Here is a 13611-nt window from a genome sequence, read left to right as displayed (position 1 = left end):
CTGCTCCCACTGTTAGGAGTCCACATGTAGACCAAGCTACACAACTGTCACATATATGTAAAAGGCCTAGAAAGGTCCCATGTAGATTTGCTGGTTGTTCATTCAAACTCTGTGAGCTTCTAAAAACCCAGGCTAGTTTTTTTTCTGAGGATTTTTTTTTTTTTTTTTTTTTTTTTTTTTTTGCGATGTCCTTTACCCATCTTGTTCCTACAATCCTTCTTGCTGTGGGATGGTCTGTATGTCAAATTGCTCTGATTGGTCAATAAATAAAACACTGATTGGCCAGTGGCCAGGCAGGAAGTAGGTGGGACAAGGAGAGAGGAGAATTCTGGGAAGTGGAAGGCTGAGGCAGAGAGAGACTGCCAGCTGCCGCCATGACCAGCAGCATGTGAAGATGACGGTAAGCCACCAGCCACGTGGCAAGGTATAGATTTATGGAAATGGATTAATTTAAGATATAAGAACAGTTAGCAAGAAGCCTGCCACGGCCATACAGTTTGTAAGCAATATAAGTCTCTGTGTTTACTTGGTTGGGTCTGAGCAGCTGTGGGACTGGTGGGTGACAGAGATTTGTCCTGACTGTGGGCAAGGCAGGAAAACTCTAGCTACACCTTCCTCCCTCTCATCAACAGGATTCCCTGACCTCTGCCTAATGTTTGACTGTGGGTCTCTGCATCTCTTTCCATCGGTTACTGGATGAAGGCTCTCTGATGACAATTGGGGTATTCATCAATCTATGAGTATAGAAGAAAATCATTAGGCATCATTATATCGACATAAAACCTATTTTTTAAATAAATAAATAAACTTTTTATTTATTTATTTATTTATTTATTTATTTATTTAATATTCTGGCCATGGTTTCTACTTTTCTGCTCTCCTCCCAGCCCCTCCCCCAACATCCTCTTTGGCTGCCCTTCTCATCCACTCCTCTTTTTCTATTCAGGAAAGGGCGGGCATCCCATGGATATCAACAAAATATGGTTGTTTTTTAAAATCAGTTAAAATAGTACTCGCATTTCTAAACTAACTTAGAGACTGAGCTAAATTTAAATCAATCTAATCTGATTTATTCTTAATTTAGAGTGTTTCCATATCAGACCTTATGATATATCACAATTATTAATTTAAAGTTTTGTAAAATAATTATGTACAAGACTTAAAAAAGAGAAATAAATATTTCATTCTTTGTGTATATTCTAAACATTTTATTGACTTAATTAAATATATGCATCTACACATGCACAAACTAATAATCTATGTGACAAATTACTGCTTAATCATTCAGGGTGATAACTCAACTATCAGCAAGTCACAAATTCTTAACTTTGTTATGTATAGAGTAGATGCTTATGTTAAAAATCAAATTGTACAGTATAATTTATCTATTTACTTTTCCAATTTATCCCATCCGACATTTATTTTGAGAAAGTTTAATTTATGAACATTACTTGTCTGAACAGTCTGGTCTAGTTCCACTGAGTTGTGCTGTATTTCTAGCATCTTTAAACATTTCATTCATTTTTATATTAATCATTTCCAATGCATTGTTCTTCAATTTCCATTATATCACAATTTTGTCTATTGTCATATAAGTATTTTTAAATAATGTTTAACTAATTGAGTTTTAGTGAGTGTTCTATTGCTGTGCATAGACACCGTGACCATAGCAACTCTTATGAAGGAAAGTATTTAATTGGGACTTGCTTATAGTTTCAGAGGTTTAGTTCATTGTCAGCCTGTAGACATGATGGTGCTGGAGACGTTGAGAGTTCTACATTCTGATCCACAAGCTGTAGTAGCAAGAGAGAGACACTTGGCCTGGCTTGAGCTTTCGAAAGCCCAAATCTCACCCCCAGTGAATCACTCCCTCTATCAAGGCCATACTGACTCCAAAAAGGCCACACCTCCAAATCCCTCTCAAGTAGCACTACTCCCTGATGACAAAGCTTTCAAATCTGTGACCCTATGAGGGCCATTCCTATTCAAACTACCATAAGAATTTCCATGTAGATATACATTCTCTATTCCAATTTATTATTATTGTATTAATCTTTGTTAAATTTGTTCCACACATTTTCTCCTTCATTGTTATATAGTATTTGGTCGATCCCAGTCCTTGCGGGAGACCTTGATCTGGAGGAGGTGGGAATGAGGGGTATGCTGGGGGGAAGGGGAGGGAGGCAGGAAGGGAGAGAACAAGGGAATCTGTGGCTATTATGTAGAACTGAATAGTTTGTAAAATAAAAATAAGAATATACATATTTGATTTAAGTGTGCCCATATGACATGGTCTAATGATAGCATTCTGCACTGTAATAAAATTTCTTGCTTAGATAATAATTATGCAGACTCTTCTTCAAAAAGCTTGTCTTTGCTTTTAAAATAATAGATGTTATTTTATATTAATATGAGAACTATTGGAATAAAATATCTATGTAGTGTTTGACATTTCATTTGTAGAATTAATGTATAATTTGTTTTATATATTATAGTAATGAAGTTTATTTATGTTTCAGAATGTCCAGCATAGTGCAAATATTGGAAATATTCTTTTAAACCACTGAATTCTAGAGGCTTTATTATTTGATGGTGATAATAACATAAACATTATGTAGACCCCCCACTAATATCTGGATTCTGTGTGAATATTTCCAGAAGTGTGAGTACAGCAATGCTTCTGTAGGAGAGTGATGCTGCTAATATATGATGATGCCTGTACTTACTAAAGCTTAAAGATAAGCTAAATTTATATTGATCAAATCTAATTTTCATGCTCAATTTAGAATATCTCCTTGCTAGACCTCTTGGTATATCATATTAATTCATTTGATAATTGTATAATAATAAGTATATGTAAAAGTTCAATGAGGAAAATGTAAAAAAAATTATGGAATTATAATTATCATTTTATTAACTAAATGGAATGGGGCATCCACTTTATAATATTTAAATAGCTTATAGTTATCGCTAAGGCCTTAGTTGGTATCATGAACATATCAAAACACTTGTATATATCTTTTACACAAATGTTTTGTTTACTTTTGTTGTGAGGTCATTTTAAGCAACCTTAATTTTCTTCTTTTTGAATCATACTATATAACTCAAAACAGAAAAACATAGGTATTTCTGATGATAAAAAAACAGTCAAAGCTTTTAATCGTAACAACATAAGGTTACTCTCAAATGAACCTAAATGTTAAATTTTATCAATGATAAAGAGAGATATCAGATAAAGATATCAGATAAAGATATAAATAACTACTGAGTGTTTGCCTGTAGTTTGTAATGTATAGCTGACTTCCTAAGAGCAAAATCCATGAAATGATAGGTCAGCCTCATTTGTATTTGGTGAATAATGAATAAAAATATTATCCCAAAAAATTGAATGATAGATTTCAGATTTATTGTTGTTAATGATTTATGTTGTCATGATGATGGCACATTGCTATTTATTGTTCATACTATTGGGAAGGAAAAAGACAAAACTGGCTACAAAAATGTCTTAACTTTTAAAGAGAAAAATATGAATAAAATTTTATTGAATAAAATGAAAAGTTCTTACAACATGAAGAAAAAGATTATACAGGAGATGATCTGGGAAGTTGAAAATGCAAAGTGCTTGAGTAAAAGGAGTTAATTGTGCTAGTTGAGTTTCTGTTACTATGTTAAAAATATTGGCTAATTGCCTTATGAAGACAAAAGGAATATTTGGTTCACGATTTTGGATATTACAGTCCATGAGGAGTTAGTATTTGCTTTGTGTCTGTGATAAAGAAGGATATCAAAGAACAAACAAGAGTACAGCAAACTGAGCAGTCATTATTTCGGTCCTAAAAGATCAGAAGAGTAGTAAGCTCTAGCTCCAATTTTCCCTTACTCCCCTGCAGTGGTTTGCTTGAGAAAGGCCCTCCTCCCAGAGTCACATTGTTGATTATCTGGTCCCCACTGGTGACATTTTGGGAGAACCTGTTGGAAGTATATCCTTGATGGAGAAAGTTTGGAACCTTGATCTGAAATGAATTATTTCTTCCATAAGTTGTTTTGACCATGACATTTATCATGGTAACAAAATGACGCTTCACCCTCTGAGCCCTGATTGTCTGAGCACCTCCCCTGGTCTTTCCTCTGAAGGCTCTAAACTTCACAATAAAGTGAAGATTGGCTGTACATAGGGAATTTTTTCAAAGAAATATTCAGCATGAAAGTATAGTGGGGATGTAATTTTAAGTGAACTTATGGTGAAGACAATTATAGAAATACTTATAATTTGGAAAGTATAAGATAACAAGTGTTTCAAATGTAGCCTCAGTTGTGGGTGAGCAGATGATTTGACAGGAGCTCACAAATGTTGCTTGTTGCTCACCTCATATCTAATTGAGGTGGGAAACAATATCATCAGTCAAATTACAGATGTTTAAAACATTGATGTGATTTAAACAATGAACTCAACCCCTTCTATAATAATAATAATAATAACCAGAATATTGTAATAGTGAAGATAACTCAGGTAGGAAGTGCAACCAGAGAAGTAATATGTCTAGGAAAATTAGTAACATATCAATAAACACAAATGTTGTTATTTATGGACTTTAAATATCCTAATTTTGTTACATTGTATTTTATACCATCCTTATATATCTGTGTGGGTTTATGCATATGCTGGCTTCCAGGCTTCATCAGTATCACAAGTACCAGTTAAATATTCTACAGTCATTGATCTTAGCCATTCTGACAAGTGTAAGGTGGTATCTCAGAGTCATTTGGATTTGCATATCCCTGATGATTAGAGATGTTGAAGAATTCCTTAAATGTCTTTCAGCCATTTAAGCTTCTTCTGTTGAGAATTCTCTGGTTAGCTCTATACCCCATTTCTTCATTGAACTGTTGGACATTTTGATGTCTAATTTCTTCAGTTCTTTATGTATTCTGGATATCAACCCTCTGTCAGATGGGTTGGTGAAGATCTTTTACGATTTAGTAGGCTGTTGCTTTGTCTTGTTGACCATGTCCTTTGTTCTACAAAAGCTTCTCAGTTTCAAGAGGTCCCATTAATTAATTGTTTATCTTAGTGTCTGTACTACTGGTGTTATATTTAGGAAGTGATCTCTGGTGCCAATGCATTCAAGACTACTTCCTACTTTCTCTTCTATCAGGTTTATTGTAGCTGGATTTATGTTGAGGTCTTTCTTTGATCCACTTGAACTTAAGTTTTGTGCATGGTGACAGATATGGATCTATTTGTAGCCTTCTACATGTTGACATCCAATTATGCCAGCACCATTTGTTGAAAGACACCTAATGCTGCAGAGGATGTGGAGCAAGGGGAACACTACTAAACTGTGGGTGGGAAAGCAAACTTGTACAGCCAGTTTGGAAATCAATATGATGCTTTCTTAGAAAATTGGGAATCAATATCCTCCAAAACTCAGCTGTACTACTCTTGGGCATATACCCAAGGAATGCTCAATCATACCACAAGGGCACATGCTCAGCTATGTTCCCATAAGCATTGTTTGTAATAGCCAGAACCTGGTAATAACCTAGATGTCCTTCAACTGAAGAAAGGATAAATAAAATGTGGTACATATACACAATGGAATACTACTCAGCAGAGAAAAATAATGACATCATGAGGTTTGCAGGCAAATGGATGGATCTAGAAAAAAATCATTCTGAGTGAGGTAACCCAGACTCAGAAAGACAAACATGGTATGTACTCACTCATAGGAGGATACTAGATGTAAAGCAAAGCATGACTAGACTGCCACTCTCAACTCCAGGAAGGCTACCTAGTAAAGATGGCCATAAGAAAGACACAGGGTTTGCACAACGACAGACAAATGGATGAGATCTACATGAGCAAACTGGACATGGGGCAGGGTAATGAAGGGCAAGGGTCAGGGGAAAGTGAGCTTAGGGGAGCGGGAGATCCCAGCTGGATCAAGAACATAGAGGAAGAACAAGGAAAAAGATATTATGATAAATGAGGACCCCATTGGAATAGGAAGAGGCAAAGTGCTAGAGAGGTCCACAGAAATCCACAAAGATACCTCCAACATAGTCTACTGGCAATGGTTGAGAGAAAGCCCAAACTGACCTACTCTGGTGATCGGATGGCCGAACACCCTAACTGTCATGATAGAACTCTCATCCAGTGACTGATGGAAGCAGATGAAGAGATCCAAGGCCAAGCCCCAGGTGGAGCTCCAGGAGTCTAACTGGCGAGAGAGGAGGGATTATATGAGCAAGAGATATTGAGACCATGATTGGAAAAAGCACAGGGACAAATAGCCAAACTAGTGGATCACATGAACTATGAACCAATAGCTGAGGAGCCCCCATCAAACTGGATCAGGCCCTCTGGATAAATGAGACAGTTGATTAACTTGAACTATTTAGGAGGCCCCCAGTCAGTAGGACCTGTCCTTAGTGCATGACCTGGGTTTTTTGAACCTAGGGCCTATGCTGAGACACTTTGCTCAGCTTTGGTGTAGGGAGGAGGGGACTGGACGTGCCTCAACTGAATTTACCAGGCTGAGCTTAATCCCAAGGGTGTCCTTGCCTTGGAGGAGGTGGGAATGGGGGGTGGATTGGGGGGAGTGATGGGGGGAAGTTGGGGGAGGAAGGACAGGTAAATCCGTGGCTGATATGTAAAATTAAATTAATTATAAATTTTTTAAAAAAGAAAAGATATATTTATAGCCACACACACACACACACACACACACACACAATTCTACAGTCAAAATTGCCATCTGGCTCTCTGCAGCTCTTCTTAAATTTCCCCTCTCTAAAATTTCCTAGCTTCAGGCTTAATTGCCCCCAACTCTTCTTTCTCTCCCTCTCCCTCTCCCTCTCCCTCTCCCTCTCCCTCTCCCTCTCCCTCTCCCAGTCTCTCTCTCTCTCTTTCTCTCTCTCTCTCTCTCTCTCTCTCTCTCTCTCTCTCTCTCTCTCTCTCTCTCTCATTCATGTTATCTTCTTTAAATTCTTCTCTTTCTCTTTGTCTCTGTCTCTGACTCTCTCTCTCTGCTCCTGCTTTTTTTCCTGGCCAAGTCCAGTCTGCTGGTTATGTTCAGAATACTTTTCTTTGTGCTGGACTCTTCCAGATGCCTCTGGCTGTTTGTTTTCCCATTCATACCTACAATAAAAATCTTTGCCTTAAACATGCCACGGTGCAGTCATGTAATCATTGTATATAAAAGTTGTGTTACATGTATATAGCTGATGCAATGCAAAACTGTCTACTGAGATATACTGATGTGTGTGTGTGTGTGTGTGTGTGTGTGTGAATGGATTAAGCTAATATGTGTGCATGTGTTAATGGAATAAGTTAATATATATGTGTGTGTTGTAATGGAGTAATTGCAATAAGGTTATATTTCTCCAAACTGCATTGTTTTTCTTGATATAAATATACTAAACTCTCTACATATAATGTCAATACCTTGCTTATTTTCTGTAGTTAATCAGCAAAATAAAAAGAAAAACAACAAAAAAAGAATTACAAAAAGTTTCATTTTCCCATATTCCTTAGTGAACTCTGAATGGTAGCAATTTTCCTAATTTACAATAATTTAGAGATGACTTTTCTTCATGGAATATGTGATATTGTTCAAGTAGCATTCTAAAACTATGGGACCATGGGGGATAAAACAAAGAAACAAACAAAAAACCTGTTAGTTAGAACATGCCTGTAAAGCCTAATTTGGATTCCTTTACAGTTTCCAGCTATTAATGTGGTTTCTTCTGTAGCTTTTTCACTTTGTGCATAATGTGCAATTCCAGCATTCAAAACAATTCTTAGATAAAAGTTTTGGGAAAATAAAATAAGAGCAGACAAATGACTTCACTGCTTACAGCTCTTTCTTCAAGCTTTGAATTTCTTTACAGTCTTTCTGTCCTTGTGCAGTTTTTCATCGTCCTTGAAGAGCTGCTCTGAGAAATCCATCCAAAACTTTCAACTGTGGAAACTGTGGGGAAACTAATCCCTAATGGGTTTACATCACCTTACAGCACCAGAATTGGATTGCATCATTTAATCAATAAAATGTCATTTGCATTACATAAAAGGAAAATATTGCTGCCAATATTGGAAAGCAAGGCTGGGATTTTTAGAAAAAATTTGCTGACAACTAGAAATGATATTTTATATATGGGGTTTAAAATCAACTCTGTGTCTGGTATAGTCTTCAGGAGAGTATATAACTACATGTTTTTCTTAAGATAAAGAAGAAATAATTTATTTTACTAAGAGAGTCAATATTTTTATTAGTATTTGATGTATGTACATTGAATAATTTACTGTGTAAATTTATATAAGTGCATAATTGATATTCAATTTTACTCATAATATTTCATAAACTCAATAAGTAAAGGAAATGAAAGCTAAATAATATCAATAACATTTATGAAAGAAACTATGCCAGGCAGTGGTGGTGCACATACCTTTAATTCCTGCAGAGAGGACACAGACACAGACACAGGAGGATCTCTGTGTTCCAGGACAGCCTAGTCTACAGAGCAAGTTCCAGGACAGCCAAAACTATGCAGAGAAACATATGTGAAAAAAAAACTAAGTAAAAAGGAATAGAAAAGTATACCATTTATGAAATAAAATATATTTCCTTGTTTTATACAAATATATATGTAATAAAAATATTCATATTCTAATAAATATTTATATATTTAGCAAGATAATTCCTTAATATATTTGATTGCTTTATGGCAAGCAGCCAAAATAAATAAAATGCAATACTGAATATGAAATGTATAATATCTGTGTAAAACTGTACTAGGAATAGTGTATGAAATGCTCTCTCTGTGTTTGTGTGGTTATGTTTCTGCATGCATCAAAGAGAAATAACTTTGTGGTGCTGATACAAAAAGGGCCACGTGCATAGGCCAAAGATAAACAGCCTAGTGACAACATCTCTGTGCTATTCAATGTCCTATTTACCTTGGCTGCGGCACCGCATTAAAAGTCATATAAATTATTACCCAGTTTTTCTTCAGTGGTTCAAAATATATTACTTGCACAGCTTTTTAGGATTAACTTATCTCTGCAAATACATATAAGTCATGCAGAAAAATCAAATTACCCCCAAATGCTCATAGAACTAGATTCTTCATTCATAATGACACACATTTCATGTATAGACATTTAATAGTGTAGCACAGTTAATATGTTTCAAAGATGACCCTCTAACACTCAGGATTATTAACTACAAGAAACCTGAGCAGCAATTCAAGGCTGCTACTTACTTGGCGGTACAGTAGATCATTTTAACACAAGATATACCTGATAAATTTCAGCTACTCTCCACATCTAAATGCCTTTCCTCTGCCTCCTCCCTTTAGAACCAATAAAAGAAAAATGTTAAGAGAGTTTTCCTTTAGTTACTTCAGATCAGTATTGTTTAAATCTATCCTGCTTCATACACATTTTCTGCTTCAAAAATCTACTTTTAAAATATGTTCTCAACTTTAAAAATCCAGAGTGACTTTTGAAAACATATTGCATTTTTTAAATTTAAAAGTAACACATGAATAATCTTGTGGTAATATGTCTGTCAGACCTATCATAATTAAACTCGAAAATAAATGGAAACAAATAGATTTTTGAATATGATATATTCACTTGAAATTGTATTAGATATAGTCAATATAAATAAAAATACATATATATTGTAACTTTTCAAATAGAAACAAACATATTATAGAAGCTCTTCTCTAAGGAACGGACTACAGAGAGTAATTCATGCAAGAAAATATTAGAGAACAATCTATGTCAAAATTTTTGTATTTCTGTGGATCAACTCTATATCTTAGACATGTGAAACGAGTACTGTGCCACTGAAAGTTCTAGTCATTCATTTAAAGATAAATTTAAAGCCAGGTGGAGGTAATGCTTTCCCTTAACCCCAGCACTTCAGAGGAAGAGACAGGTGGAGTCCGAGGCCAGCGTGGTCTACAGAATGAGTTCCAGGACAGGAACCAAAACTACACAGAGAAATCCTGTATCAATAAATAAAAAAATATAAATAAATAAATAAATATGAATTTAAAATTCACGGCATTTTTTTTAGTTTTAAAATAGATTCACCTATTTTATTTATACATACATATAAATAAACATATATATACGTGTGTGAGTGTCTGTATATATATACATACATACATACATATACATATACATATATATATATATACACGTACACGTGTGTGTGTGTGTGTGTGTGTGTGTGTGTGTGTGTGTGTGTAAGAGCTCCTGCTATATATCTGTGCATCTTGTGTGGTACATGCTTGGTACACAAGTTGCTTAAAGACAGTGTCAGATCCCCTGAGATTTAGTTACAGACTGTTATAATCACCCTGTAGGTGCTGGGATGTGACCTAGGTTTAATGCCTGAGGCTTTTTTCCAGCACCCTGGCATTCACTATTACTTTATGAATGTAAGATTTCTGCTGTGATCCAGGCGTATTTCCCTAAAAGTTATGGAATATTTTTCAAAATCACTTTTAATCTTAACAATTAATTATATACTGAAAAGAGACTGCAAATGTTACTTGAGACTCATATGAACTTACAGAACGCTAAAATTTAAGAATAATGCAATGGTAATCAACTGTAGACAATCACCAACAATAAGCAAAATATTCTTATTAATCTCCAAGGACATAAGACCCTCCAATATCATCTTGTTCCTGAGTGTTGATCATTGTTTAATCTAAAAACAAATTACTTTGTTAGCAGAAATTCTGCTAATAACTAATTTATAACTGATTGCATTATTTTTCCTTTTAAGAAGTCAAAGATATTTAGTTATAATATCTTGATTCATACATAGTGTTATAAAAATATAAGTGGATGGACTTTAACATGGTTTTATTATGTTACTTCCCAGAATTTGGTCTACTAAACTGTGATAACTGCATTATATATGTAGTTATCTGGAACAAAATTACTGGCAATATTGGAGAATAAAGAAAATAAAAAGAAAGTTGTTTTTAAAGGCAATGAAAAAGTTAATCTTCAAATTCCTTACTACATCTACAATTAACATAATACTAATATATATAGTGCATTGTAAAGGGAAATATAGGAATTATAAAATTATGAATACTGCATACTTTGTAGACAACTAGAAGCATTTCATGTGAAGGATTTCTTCTGTGTAAAATAATTTTGATATTTTTTAAGTCCATTCTGTTGGAATAAAGTAAAATGATTTACCAAAATCATTTTAAAAAGGCAGTAATTTTTTACAAGAAAAATAAATAAGCATATATAATTTCATATGTGTATTTAGAAAATCTATAAAGTGCATCTCAGACAAGTTTCAAACTGTGCTTCTTTTTTGCATTCATTGATAAATAGATTCATTTGATACAATTTTAGCTAAAAGAGGAAGGATTTGAGTTGAAGAAGTTATTGGCTAAGACATAATAGAGGTACAGTAGAAAAGAGACTGCACTTTAGGAAATGCTGAATATGCAAATAAAGATTTGCATAGAAATAATGAATATTGAGCATTTATCTCAATTCTCATTTTTTAGTTTTTTTCTTGAATTATAGAACTGTTAATGGCCCCATATTTTATTTTTAATTATTTTATCCAGATTTCCTTTTAATGCCATTAAAATGGATTCTTTTCCACTGTTCACACAATTTTGTAGTGACTATAATTTAAAGTTATGAAGGTTTTCCCTGCATGCCTGTTCTAGTAGTCATACACTCCCTTGCACTTACATCTCATTCTTTTGTTTGTTCAATAATATGCATTCTGTTTATGCTACCATTTATTTGTGTTTAAATTTTAAGCTATTTTTATGAAATCAACTAAAATCAGCCCTACACCACTTCCACTCTTTGAAACTGTCTGTATATTCACAACATAAAATAAAATGTGACCAATTCTACATGTATTTAAAACACAAAATTAGAATAGAGAAATAATGACTTTACAGTATGATTTTTTTTTATTTAATTTCCACAGAGATTGAAAGCAAATTTAGTGCTTGGAACCAAATGTGGTTTTGAAAGAAAAAATATTTTTGGAACAGAAAACACAAATAAATTAGCCTCTTTCTTATTGACCAAGATAATTTAATTTTAGTTGCTTGCCACTGCTGCAGGCAATTTTTAAAAATATGCATAAATGTAAGATGTATAGTTTAAGAATTTCTTGGCATTCAATACATGCTTTCATATAGTTTGGCTTGAACATTATTCTAGGGAATGTCAATTTTTAATACATATTAATCTTTCGCTCTTCTCTCTAATAAATAACTGTATAACTTAAAGTTTGTCACAAAGAACTATGTAGAAAAACTTGAATGCATTATATTTTTATGTAGTGATTATTACTTATGTATGGGAATAATCTTTGCCTGAGAAATATCATTATATTTGAATGCAGTAAATTTGCTTATAAAGTTATTATTATGAGTGATTTATAAACATTTTTACCTGTTGAATTTCTTGGAGAGGTGAAAAAATTGAATGGCACTAAAGTAGGGCACTCATGATATCAAAGACGTGATTTCCCCCTAGTCTCTCTGGATAGTCCAATGAGTTTAAATAGAATTCCTTACAGGGGGCATGAAGAATTTACAAGAGTTTCACCACTGAAGGTGTCTCTCCAAAGCACTTGTTCACTGCCTATTACTTTTGAAGGCTTTCTGAGATATCCCCATCCATAAGGGAATTTCAGTAAGCCCAGTCCTGGGCAGGAGTCCAACACTAATTACAGCCACTTAAGTGTTCAAATAAGCAATGACCCTCTCATGCTCAAAGTACAACATTCCACAATTCTAACTATTCATTGAGCTGGGCAAATTTCCAGGAAAATTATATTCAATTTATAGAGACATTGAAACACTATTTGCACTTAATATCTATGGAGTTATATAATGTATTTAAGGAAATAGTCCTAAATTCACCCATTTGTATTTTTGCCTTAACTCATTTTTTATTCCTAATGTTTCCCTGAAGTAAATGAAATTATTCATACCCTCATAAAAATACCTTACTTAGACACTACTTTGAAAGAAAGCATGTTATCTATAACATATATTATTGATGCTCACATATTTTTGCATAGATGAATGAAAATGTATTTACTGAGAGGTACACTAATATTTCCTTAGTTCTGAAATGCTATTGGTATGTCTTCATGGTATACAAAATATGAAATAAGTGTTTTAACTTACAAATTTAACATATTATTAATACTTCCACCAACTTATGTAATGACAACTAGACTAAGAAATTGGTGGGGTAAAAGACAAAGGATTCAGTCACCCATGATATTATAGAACATGTGGGGTTTAATTTTTAATGAATGAAAAATGAAACTAATTAATTCAGTTACACTCCAGTGAGCTGATCATCATCCTATAAAAGTACTGCAGTCTATGGAAAGCTAATAGATGAGACAGGTGAGTCTCAGAGGAATAGTTTGTGTTGCTCCAAATTCTAGTAAGTTCAAATGAGATAAAGTTGTCAGATGTCTTCCACATTGAGTTTAGAAAAAGAAGAAAAAGCTCCCCTTATTTGCCAAAATGCTAGGCCACAACATATCACTATAAGAGTTTATTATTAGAATA

This window comes from Peromyscus leucopus, chromosome 9 (genome assembly GCF_004664715.2).
Source record: "Peromyscus leucopus breed LL Stock chromosome 9, UCI_PerLeu_2.1, whole genome shotgun sequence".
NCBI classification, from domain to species: Eukaryota; Metazoa; Chordata; class Mammalia; order Rodentia; family Cricetidae; genus Peromyscus; species Peromyscus leucopus.
The sequence above is the reverse complement of the archived record's forward strand: the minus strand, read 5'-3'. Positions refer to the sequence as shown.